This window comes from Balaenoptera physalus, assembly GCF_965194825.1.
Source record: "Balaenoptera physalus genome assembly, chromosome: 13".
Lineage (NCBI taxonomy): Eukaryota > Metazoa > Chordata > Mammalia > Artiodactyla > Balaenopteridae > Balaenoptera > Balaenoptera physalus.
In genome coordinates, this window is record NC_138892.1 from 43,233,687 (window position 1) to 43,245,709 (window position 12,023).

Here is a 12,023-nt window from a genome sequence, read left to right on the forward strand (position 1 = left end):
TTGACTGCTCCTGCCTTGTCTCTGCATCCCCTCCCTTCCCTGATTAGCAACTGTTTGAAAGGCTTCTGTGCCCAGGAGCCCCACAGGGTCCTGCTCGGCTTCATTATTCCAGTATTCCTTCACTGTGTTCGGTCCTTTTCCAATGATGTTTCATTTTTTTAAATGTTGATCTTCTCCATCCATTCATTCACTCATTCATTCATAAGCATTTCTTGAGTCACTACTGTGCATTATCAAGCAGCATAACACATACTGTGAATACAAAAGCTCAAGACAGTGTTGTTGCCCTCTAGGAGCTCAGTGTTGCTGGGGATACGGATGTACAGACAAATAATTATAGTACAGTGTGTGGTAGGTACCACGGAGGAGGAATATGCTGGGTGCAGTGCAGCTTCAGGGAGGGAGTGATCAAGGAAGCCTGGAAGGGGCAAGGCCATAAGCAGAAAGGCTTCTCGGAGAAGATGCTTGAATCAGGCACTGATGGGGAGGAGGAGTTGGCTTCTCTCTCTGAGCCCCAGCCTCTCATCTGTGAAATGGTGGTAACATGAGTAACTACCTCATATGTTTGCTGATGTATATAAAGCGCTTAGATTTGTGCCTGGCAAGTAATAAGCACTTGATAGATGGTGGCTGTTATTACTATTAACATTTCATTCACGAAAAAGCCATTTTGTTTTATGTCGACTTCACACAAGACAGTAGAATAAAATGAATACTCTCATATTCTTTAGATGTTGGTTCCAGAGATGTGCTTAAAAGGGCACACATATGTCCAAATTTTAGATAATACTAGGGAGAATAATCTTTACATTTTATTGATAAAGGCTTGAAAGAAACATGCTACCTGCCTCTTCCTACCCCGGCCCTTCCTCCTCATTCTTTAGCTCATGGCAGGCAATATTAAAATGTAGGTTTTCTAATTTCCTGTCCAGAAACTGCTGTTCTGCCCAGAGTGTTTTTGATGTGTCTGCAAGGGTTAATTTCAGTGTGATTTTTTCCCCTAACCTTTGGGATCTGGCTGACCCTTGTTAAATTCTGTTCATCCACCATGGACGATGACATGTTTAATTGCAACACGTGAAGACTTGGGAGTCATGGAGAATCCTAACTCAAGAGGGTCGTTCTTTAAAGATGCAAGCTTGGTCCACAGGCTGAATGCTTTCTCAGGGCAGCTCTCTTCTCAAGGTCCGGAAACTACTCTAACCCTTTACGAAATGAAGCTTCCTATCAATCATACTCACCTATTCATCATATCATTTTTTTCTTTTTTTCTCAAATCGCCTCCACAAAGCAGATGGTTGGGCACTGAAGATGTCTGTATATGCTGTAGAAGAAACTGCAGGGAATTTTACGGATTTTGTGTTGCTTAGTAGCCAAGAAGGGATAAAATGACACACTCAAGTAAGAATCCTGAGAACAGTGGAGAGTAGGATTGCCTTGTGCTGCCTTGTCTGGGAATAGGGATTCAGATAAGTCAGTGGCCTAAAGTGAACTTAGCCCAGTGTTTTATCTTACTTCCTACTTGATAACAGTTCACATCTCCAAAGCCCAGTCTGGAGAGCATGGCTCAGTTGGAATTTAGAAAATCCACAGAGTGAGTTGGCATGCCAACTATATCACATTTCTCCTCTTGAGAGAGCAAATGCTGGGCTGCCAATAGCAATAGTGTTTAGCATTAGTGGGACCAAAAGATAGAGCAGTTCAGGAAAAAACCCAAAACTCTGTGACTGAACTGTACCCTGATAGAGGGGTCTGTGTAACCCTCTCTCAGGCCCCTAATTGAAATATATTCTTCTTCTTCATTATTTCCAAGGCTTATCTGATGATATCTTTGACATGAAATATGAAAAATTAGATGTGCATTTATGAATGTGGTTGAGAAATATAAGTTTGCCCTATAAAAGCAGTTACATTTTTAAAATTTATTTTTATTTTTATAAATTTATTTATTTAATTTATTTATTTTTGGCTGCTTTGGGTCTTCATTGCTGCTCATGGACTTTCTCTAGTTGCGGCCAGTGGGGGCTACTCTCCATTGCAGTGCGCGGGCTTCTCATTGTGCTGGCTTCTCTTATTGCGGAGCACGGGCTCTAGGGCGCACAGGCTTCAGTAGTTGTGGTGCGTGGGCTCAGTAGTTGTGGCTCGCAGGCTCTAGAGTGCAGGCTCAGTAGTTGTAGCGCATGGGCTTAGTTGCTCCGCAGCATGTGGGATTTTCCCGGACCAGGGCTTGAACCCGTGTCCCCAGCATTGGCAGGCAGATTCTTAACCACTGCACCACCAGGGAAGCCCCAAAGGCAGTTACATTTTTAATAACTACATATTTTACTGGTGATGTTAACCTGATATTTTACATTTTAATATTATATGTTGTTATTTTTACTTACATAGTTGTCAATATTGTTAACGAAACTAAAGCTGCACCAGAGGCAATAAAGGTTGATTTGCAAAGGAATTAGGTATTTTTGCAATTACCGTGCAATATGTCAGCTACTGGAATAGCAGAAAAATGCCTGTCTTATTTTATTGTATGCCGTATCACATTATTTACACTGTCCAACAGTGAACCTATAAAATATATGATACTTTTAGGTGTGAAGGTTAATGAAATTTTATTTTTATTATGATTACTGTCAATGACGTTTATGAAATTCTTTCAATTCCCAATGAATAACCATTGGTTTTGCTTATTCAGAGATACTTAACTGTGTGCTCCAAATATGCTGAAACTAAGTTATACAAATGACTAAAGGCAATAGAAATAGATAGAGATCAGTAAAAATATTTTACAAATTGGGAAAGAGATGTGTCTTCTGTTGAGTTAAAACACTTGAACTTTATGATTTGACATTTATTTTAGAATTTAGCTCATTATTTGCACATTGAAAAATTATCTTAAGTTCATTGCCTCATGGCAGCAGAAAGAATATTTTAAACGCCTCCATTTAGCAGGAGGAGCAAGAAGTTGTGGGCATAAAAACTCTCTTGTATGTAAGATAGGTACATTTGAGGAGGCAAAATATGCATTGTTATTAAAAACTCAAATTTCAGCTCTGAAATTAGACGGGCTTCAGTTCAAGTTCAGCACTACCACTTAATAACTGTGTGAAATTAGACAAGTTATTTGATTTCTCTAAACTCATTTCCTCTTCTATAAAGATGAAAATAAAAACTTCTCATATGGTTGTTATAAGAATAACTAAGATGCTTAACAGATTACTTAATAATCATGCAATTAATGACAGCTTTTACTGATCTTATTTTGGATGAAGAGATTTAAGTGTACCAAGGAACAGCAAAATCTCATGAATCAATTCAAAGATTACTAAATGTTCTAAAGAAAGATTATGTCTTTTTAATAAAGGAACAGTTTGCTCTGCATATGATATTTGTGGAATTTGCTAAAGCCAGGAATATAATCAAAAGAATCTACACACAATCCATGTTTGTCATGTCATAACACAGGATAAACTGTTAGACATTTTTGTATTTTTATTTATGAGAATAATTAAAAGTTAAGGGGTGAGGATTTAGGGAAGTTAACTCTATTTCTCCGGTTTTTCCTTTTCTTCTAAGTTTGGTGCTTAACAAAAAGCACCCAGAGCCCGGTTGAGTTGGGTAATAGTAAAACTGTCACAACCACAGAAATCATAAAATATTCAATGTATCTGTTTATAGAAAATATGTGATATCAGTCCAGTGGGCATGAGAGAGTAAAAATGACAGCAGTAAATTAAACATATGGCCAAAATTTTGCTTTTAAAACAGAAACTATCTATGTTCACGAGAAATACTGCACTGTAGTTTTCCATTTCTTGTAATGTCTTTGTCTGGTTTTGGTATTATGGTAATTCTCGCTTCATAGAGCAAATGGGGAAGTATTCCTTTCTTTTCAATTTTCTGGAAGAGTTTGCATAGAATTGGTATCATTTCTTCCTTACATGTTTGGAAGAATTCACCAGTGAAGCCATCTGGGCTTGGAGCTTTCTTTGTGGGAAGATTTTGAACAACACTTCAATTTCTTTAGTAGATATATGGCTATACAGGTTATCTATTTCTTTAAGTGAGCTTTGGTAGGTTTTATCTTCAAGGACTCTTCCCATTTCGTTTAAGTTGTCAAAATTATTGATATAAAGTTCTTGATAACATATTAACGCCTTTAAGAAATCAATAGAATCTGTAATGATGTCACATCTCTTATTCCTGAGATTGGCAATTTATGTCTTCTCTCTCTCTCGTTGTTGTTGATATTCTTCTTCTCCTTCTCCAGTCTGTGTAGAGGTTTATCAATTTCATTGTTCTTCTCAAGAGCCAATTTTTTATTTCATTGATTTTCTTTGTTTTCTGTTTTCTATTTCACTGATTTCCTTTATGCTCTTTATTATTTTCTTTCTTCTGCTTACTTTGGATATATTTTTCACTTCATATATCTAGTTTCTTAAGATATATGAAGTTTCTTAAGGTGATGAAAGTTAAGGTCATTGATTTGAGATCTTCTTTTCTGATATAGAAGATTAATGTTGTACATTTTCCCCCAAGTAATGCTTTAGTAGAACTCCACAAATGTTGATATGCTCTGTTTTCATTTTCATTTAGTTCAAAATACTTTATAATTTCTTTTTCAGGTTCTTCTTTGACACATGGGTTGTAGAAATGTAGTAAAAAAGGGTTAAGAGGATGTGAGCTAGAGGATTAGTTTGAGATAAGAGTTTGAGATATAGTCTCTGGACTGGGTAGAAAGGAGGTAAGGGAAGGTGCTGATGAAGGTATGGTTGTGTGAGTGGAGTGAGGAGAGGATTGGAAGGTGAGGTAATTCCTACTTGATCCCTCTGTGTCCTTGGTGAAGACAGAGGTAAGGGTGTCCCCTGGGAATAAGAGGATAGGTAACTGAGTGTGGTAGAGAGTTGAAGCAATCTTTGTGGGGAATGATAGTGAGCAAGAACTATCTAGAAAAATATTGAGGCAGTAGCTAAGGATGAAGATCATGGATTTGTAGAAGCATGCTGTACAGTTTTTATTCTGCTTTGCCTGGATGCTTGAGTACAGGTTCAACCTGAGGATTTTAGAGGAAGTGCAATGGAATGAGAAAATCAAAGTTATTGATAAGAGAATGTTTGAAGAGCTTATTTAGGCTGAAATAGGAAGGGAAGTGAAGACAGAAAGGAACTGACTAATCAGAGAAAATGGGTGCATGGGGAAGTGGGTCAAAGGACTAGCATTCTTTTTTATGAAGTTGAAAAACAAGTTTAAAGGAATTGACGGCAGGAAGTTTAAGTAGGTTGTGTGGTCAGGCTGCGGGATATTGGCAATTAAGTTTTCATCAGTGAAGCAATTCTGTGGGACAAGTTTCCAGGTGTGGTTATATAGGCAGGTGACAGAATTAGAGTAGAATCGAAGGTTATTGAAGTGAGAAAGCTTAGGAATTGGGAGTAAAGGCATTTTAAGGGGCCTGCACATAGTGAAACCACCGTGGGTGATGGTAAGGCTAGGGGTGGAGAGGAGAATGTGAATCAGCTGCTGTTTCAGGTTTGGGGATGAATGTGAGGAGGTTGGTTGATGACAATAAGAAAAAGGCATTTAGGATTGTATAACTAGAAGACACAAGCCTGAAGAGAATGCTGGCCCACCTCTAAGTCTCGTGTCAAGTGAGGCTTGGGAGACCAAAAGCCACCCCTAGTGAGGACTGTAGAAGAGAAGAGTACCCATGGGGAGGACCAGTCTTGGGTTCAGCAAAGATGTGGTGAAACATTCCCTTTCGGAGGATGAAAATGCACTGGACTTTGATGATCAGGAAATGGGGTTCTAGAAGAGACAGCAGAAAGATTTGGGAGTGAACAGGAGATGTGGGCATTTGGTTCTCCCTGATCCAAATGTTAGTCTGGTATTAAGGGTTAAGGGCAGGATTGCTGACTGGAGGGGCTTATGTTTGGGACAGTGATTGAAGATGTCAGGGATGTGAGGCGTGGTATTGACCTCAAGCTTCCAAAGGGAATTGTGATGTGAGGTTGCTTTAGTGTTGAAACTGATGTTCCAAATGGTACTGGAAGCAATCTGTGAACTTGCCTGCTTAACACCTCTTTCAGCTCAGGAGAGTGTAACAGCATTCATTTCAAATATCAGTGTATAATGTATTTTTCCTTCCTGATGACTGAGTTGTCTTTAGAGATTGCCTAATGGGTTGTAGTTCCCATGCTTCCTACAAAGGCAAGGACAGTCCACTTGACTTGTGATAAGGCCCATGTAGAAATCATTGGTCCAGGGAAATGTGGGCAACCACAGGGCTCCAGCTGAACCCCCGTGGCAATTCCCTGTGGAATCCCTGTGTCCCATGATTGTGCATCTTTCTATCCCTTTAACCATCTCCCTTCAAACTGCCCAAGTAACCCTTGGACCCATCCAAGGTCACAATATTGAGTATATGATGGGCAGTTTTACGCCTTCCTTTCCTCAAGTATATCATTAGAAACATTTTCTTTCTTCATTTATGAGACTTTTTCTCTGAATTGAGTTCACTGTTTTCCAGAAGAGCGAAGATTTCAAATTATACATCTATGATTCCCATCTATTCTGTTTGCATGTGAAAATAACAAGATGCAGTGGCCATCCCACGGTTGTTGCTTACCTGGCAGGAGGACCTTGTGTCAATTGTTTTGCCTTCTTATGCCTCAGTCTCCTCTTCAGTGAGACACAATTAATAACACAGGACTCACCTTGCAGGGTTGTTGTGACCTCTGTAGTTGATGTGCATGAAGTCCTCGGTCCAGAGCCTGGCATATAGTAGGTATTTAATAAATGGCGGCTGTTACTTTTATTCAGAACATCATGCCAGAATCATATAGAGGTTTAACACAAACTCACATCTTCACAGCAATTCTGTGAAATGACTATTAATGATGAACTTGACAGATAAGGAAATTGAAGTTCAGTGTGATGTCAAAGGTCAAAGTCTAGCAAATTGCAGAGCTCAGATGTGGCTTCAGGTCTCTTTGATTCTAAACCCAATGTTCTTCCCAATATATTGGGAAGACGTATTAGATTATCCTAGGAAAATTATTTAGAATTTAAAGAAGAAAATTTCAAAATGTTCTATTGTTGCCATGGCATATTGTAATCCCAACTATCAGGTAATTTTCTTGGGTCAGTCTCAAGCCCCTTATGCAAGAACTGTAAACTCTTTTCATCTTATTCAGTTTTCAGGGCACAAAGAGAGATATGCATATGAAAGCTGATTTCCTAGGCAAGGAGAATTGTACCCAGAGCAGTTGGGTGGTTTCTCACAGGGAGCTCAGCAATTAGGCTCAAATTAGATCATCAAAGCTGAGCTGAGGGAAGCAGTAGTTGATTTGAAATATCAAGGGAAGAATAGGAACACTAAAAGTCAGAAATATCATACAATCACATTTTTCCTGATCCAAGCACATCAGAATTCATTTAGTTAGCAGAGAACAGAGGCTACCCACTGGGTTCCTTAATTATAACACCAGGGCACTCTATAAAAACATGAGAGGAATGCCATTTCTGGCAATTCATAAATCAGGCGATTTCACTTCCCCTCTGGGATGGACATTTTATTGCAGACCAGGTAGGGTTTTGCTGGACATGCAAACTCCCTCCATTCACTTAATCGTGGTACATGACAAGCTCCATAATGCCCCGGGGGAGTGATTTTTGATAATCCGCAGTCCTTCAGTAGTTAACGCTCTTTCCCATCCCAAGCCTGAAGCATTGCTGTACTTCTCCTATCACCTTGTGGAGTCACAGCTCTGCACTCAAGTTTTAGAGAAGATCTTGGAGATCATGGAGTTCTGTCCCTTTACAGTATAAATGAATAAACCAGAGCCTCAAGAAGTTTAATGCCTTTTCTGACACTACATGGCCAGATAATAGAAACATTAGAACCGGAGGCCATATCTTGATGAGGCAAACTAGTGTCATGCAATGGGGCAGACTTTGGAGACAGAGACAGGGCTTTTTTTTTTTTTTTTGATGTGGGGAGGAGAAATTTCTTAACCTTTTTGAGCTTCATTGCCTTGTCTGTAAAGTGTCTTAATATCTGTCTGGTGGGATGGTTGGATAATTGAATAAAGTCATGCGCTTTGCAGAATGTCTGGTAAGTGCTTAAAAAAAATGATAGATTTTACAAATCTGCCTTTGAATTCTACATTATCATATTTAAACTAAAAGAGACACTTGCTCCACTTTCTTGGTATTTCCAGCTGAACTCATTGTCCTTCACTCACCAACTCAACCCAAACCAGTTTGGAATCAACCTAGATTATGGTCATAAGCACTCACAGCTCTTAGCGCAGTAGATTTAGGAAGCCTGGAGAGAGTCTTGCTTTCATCTTCACGTCTGCTTCACCCTTGCTCTTTCCTTCAGTCTGTGCCTTACTCATGCCTGCCATACTCCGTGCTGTGCTGTCGGGAGCCATTCTTGAGAGATTGATACATCCAGCTTTGCGCCTCATTCTCCTCTGAGCTTTCCTGTTCCCCCTGGTATTCCTGTTTATCTCTCACCTCAGCATCTTTGGCTGGAGCCATAACCTGATTGTGTTGGAACCAGTGTTTCTCTTCAGTCCCAGTGAGGTCTAGCTGGAATGGTTGCTGATTAGCTGTAGCCAATCTTAGTAGTCCCAAATGTACCCTCAGGTGTTTACATGTTTTTCTGCATCTCTTCCAGGCCCAGGTAGAACTAGGTACCTAGAAAAGTAGAGTGCTAGAGGGATGCGGAATTTCATGATCACACTTGGCCCATGACTACCACAAGAAGTTACTCTGTTCTGTCCAAGAATGTGAAGGAGCCAGGTTCCTTTCTACCTGGATCATCTAGGCACCTGACTTTTCTCTCTTATGATTCAGGGTTTGATGTCCAGTGGGAATCTCTTTAAACAACCTCAGACAATCTGACTGGGATCTGTTCCCGTTCCTGTCTTCCCCAGTTCTAGACATGGAGTAGGGGTTGCCATGAGGTCCTGTCTCCTTTAGTAGCTGGCTTTAACAGAGAATCCAGACCACCCGCATTTGGTGACTGACACTCACTGTACCTTTATGGGGTGGTTATGGGGCTGCACCTTGCTGATTCCCCAAATGAGATCACCTCTTAATCTCACATGTGGTTTAAACTTAGAGGGATGAACTGATTCTGTGCCCTTCCTACTCACTCTTCGGGACTTGATCTTAGGCAGTCAGCTGCTGAGGTTAAAAAAAAGGTTACTTTCATACTGTCAGCCTGGAGATTTGACAAAATGTCTACATGACACCAAGCATCCAATACATAGAGCTTTCATGATTTTGGCTCAATATATATACAAGGCAGTAAATTCTATAAACCATTACAAAACTACCCTGCTTGGCTTGTATCAAAAAATAAAAATTTTTACAGGTTAACTTTTTTCCTTTATTCAAAATGGCAATAGTTTTAATGAGTCCCATAGTGGGGGGTGGGTATTGGCAATTGAAAATACCTACTTTGTTGAATAAAAGAAAGTCAATGAGAAAATGTGTGTTGCTTTTCAACTACTAATGTTAATCTCCAGGCACATTGGAGAAGCAGCAACATGGAGCTGCTTTCTTAGCTTTCACTGATTCTCTCAGGCTGAATCACTTGAATCCTGAAGATTAGGGTTGCTTATCACTGCTGGAGGCTCTTGTCTTTCCCCACCTTACTGTCTCTCGCCAGGATTATGGAGAAGACTGGAACTGCTTTGCTGAAATTCCAATGAAGCAGTATCTTATAAAAATGATCATGCCAGGTATAAGACTGATTAGTAAAAGGGCAGGGTTACAGGCTTTTAAAAACGACAGCAATTCCTAGTTCTCCCTTAGTGCTGGTCTCTCCCCTTCCTTTTTTTTTCTAATTGGAGGGAGTATTGAGACTGGGACTTCAAAACCATCATTGGCCTGGGGTGGCCAGTAAGGCAATAAGATGCAGCTGTTCTACAGGGCAGCCAAAAACATAAGGGTAAGAGACAGCCACATGTTTTCCTGGTTTTGATTGGAGCACATTGTTCAAACTTGCTTTTCCAAAGCCCCATTCATCTTTGCTATTGGTTCATCTTCTGCTTCCAAACATGACCTCACCCCACGCTCTGCCCAGTGGTTAGCAACTCTAAAGCATGTTCTTTTCTCAATGCAAGAGAATCGGACTGGAAGATCCCTGAGTTGGTGCTTGTTTAGGAGCTTTTCAAAATGAATCATTAGAGTGCAGGGATTTGGTGTGGATGACTCATCCAGTAATTATCTGAAGTTATTTAGTTATCAGGTCTTTGCATAGAATTCAAGCCCAGGCCCTGACACAAAAGCCTGTCATTTGGGAGTGATCAAAATGATGTCGCCTTGTTCTCTCTTCTTAATCCTTTTGGAATGTCTCGCTCCCCAGTTAACATTCCCTGTTATTCCAAAGGTGATTTGGAGGTAAGATGGAAAGCCATTAATTAGCTGGGGACTGAATACAGAGCCACATTTTCACCCAGGATCTGAACACCCATCTTTAATCTCTTTTCTCTCAAATGACAAGGACATTGATCTGGTTAGCCCTGAGGTTAAGTGATTTGTCCCAGTAGACACATGAGTCACTTCCAGACCACGCACTGTAAGTTGTATTCCGACACAAGTCTCTAAAGATTGAGCATCTATTTTTTTTCTAGGAGATACGGGTGTTACCTTTAGTTGTAGGATTTTTTTTTAGGAGATGCTACAATTCATTGAGTCCTTGGTGAGTTCAAGCTGTTACCCCCTGTTAGGCTGACGGTAGTGCCTTGTGTTCAATAACTTTCATGTCTGAATGGCCCCAAAGAGAAACATCAGCCCTGGAACTGTTTCCTAGTTTGAAAAAGTTAACTTGTCTGATTAAATTTACACTGGCTGAATTAAGGAGTTTATGGAGAGTCGTCTAAGAGAACCAAATGAGGGCATTTCTCCCAAATGTTATGACCATTAAAGGAGACAGGAGAGAAATAAATACAGAATTTATCTGGAAGTGAGTTGAGCTGAGGGAGAGAGAAAGCAGCTGAAGGAAAAGGGCCTGAGGAACTGGCAAGAGCTGGTTTCCCCTGTGATTTGAGTGTTCATGCTTTATTTGTGTATGGTTGTACTTTTTCAGGTATGCCAGAGGGAAATAAAAATAAGCAAAAGAAATGCTTCTCACCTGCAGGATGAGACCATAGGACAAAGAACAAACATCTTCCTTTCTTCATCTCCCAAACATGCAGAGGGTACCTTCCTTTGGAGAAGAACCAGCTCTTTTTAGGTAAGTGTGCTAAACGCTTTACATGTTTCATTTAATCCTCTCTGCATCCCTATGAGGAAAGTGGATTAATATCCCCATTTTGAAGACACCGAAACTAAGGTTTACAGAAGTTAAATCACCCAAGGTCCCACGCCCAAGGAAAAGCTAGGCTTTGAACTCGTTCTGCCTGATTCCAGCCTTTATGCTCATAAGCGTGTCTGATGCTGTCTACATTCTTGGTAAAGGATGTCCTGTGCTCCTTTGGCGGCTGGTGCCTGTCCAGTGACCATAAAGTGACAGGTTAGCTCTGGGTCAGCAAGGAGACAGGGACATCCCCCTGTAATACATCATTCACCCGGCCAGTTCTTTTACTAGGGTGTAGGAAACTTACATTTTCCTTCAAATGTTTTTTGTACAGGGTTAAAGAAAAGTTATCAACATAAATAGGTTATAGAAGAGAATATTTTAGTATTTTAGTATCAGTTGGTTAATCAGCAAGTATCTCAATATCACACTCTGTTCTTAAAGTTGTATAAGGTGCACAGGGCTGGAGCGGTGTTTCTTTTTTTTTTTTAATTTATTAAATTTATTTATTTTTGGCTGCGTTAGGACATCGGTGCTGCGTGCAGGCTTTCTCTAGTTGCGGCGAGCAGGGGCTGCTCTTCGTTGCCTTGCGTGGGCTTCTCATTGCGGTGGCTTCTCTTGTTGCGGAGCACGGGCTCTAGGCACGCGGGCTCAGTAGTAGTGGCCCGCGGGCTCTAGAGTGCAGGCTCAGTAGTTGTGGTGCACAGGCTTAGTT

At 40.4% G+C, this 12,023-nt stretch overlaps 1 long non-coding RNA gene across 1 annotated transcript in view; it reads left to right on the plus strand.

The window, feature by feature from the left end:
• Nucleotides 1–9,037: 9,037 nt before the first annotated feature.
• LOC309640447 overlaps nucleotides 9,038–12,023 on the plus strand; it is a 191,600-nt gene continuing 188,614 nt past the window's right edge. Inside the window, exon 1 of the long non-coding RNA XR_014252228.1 lies at nucleotides 9,038–11,245. This is a non-coding gene — a long non-coding RNA (uncharacterized lncRNA). The remainder of the gene's footprint in view (nucleotides 11,246–12,023) is intronic.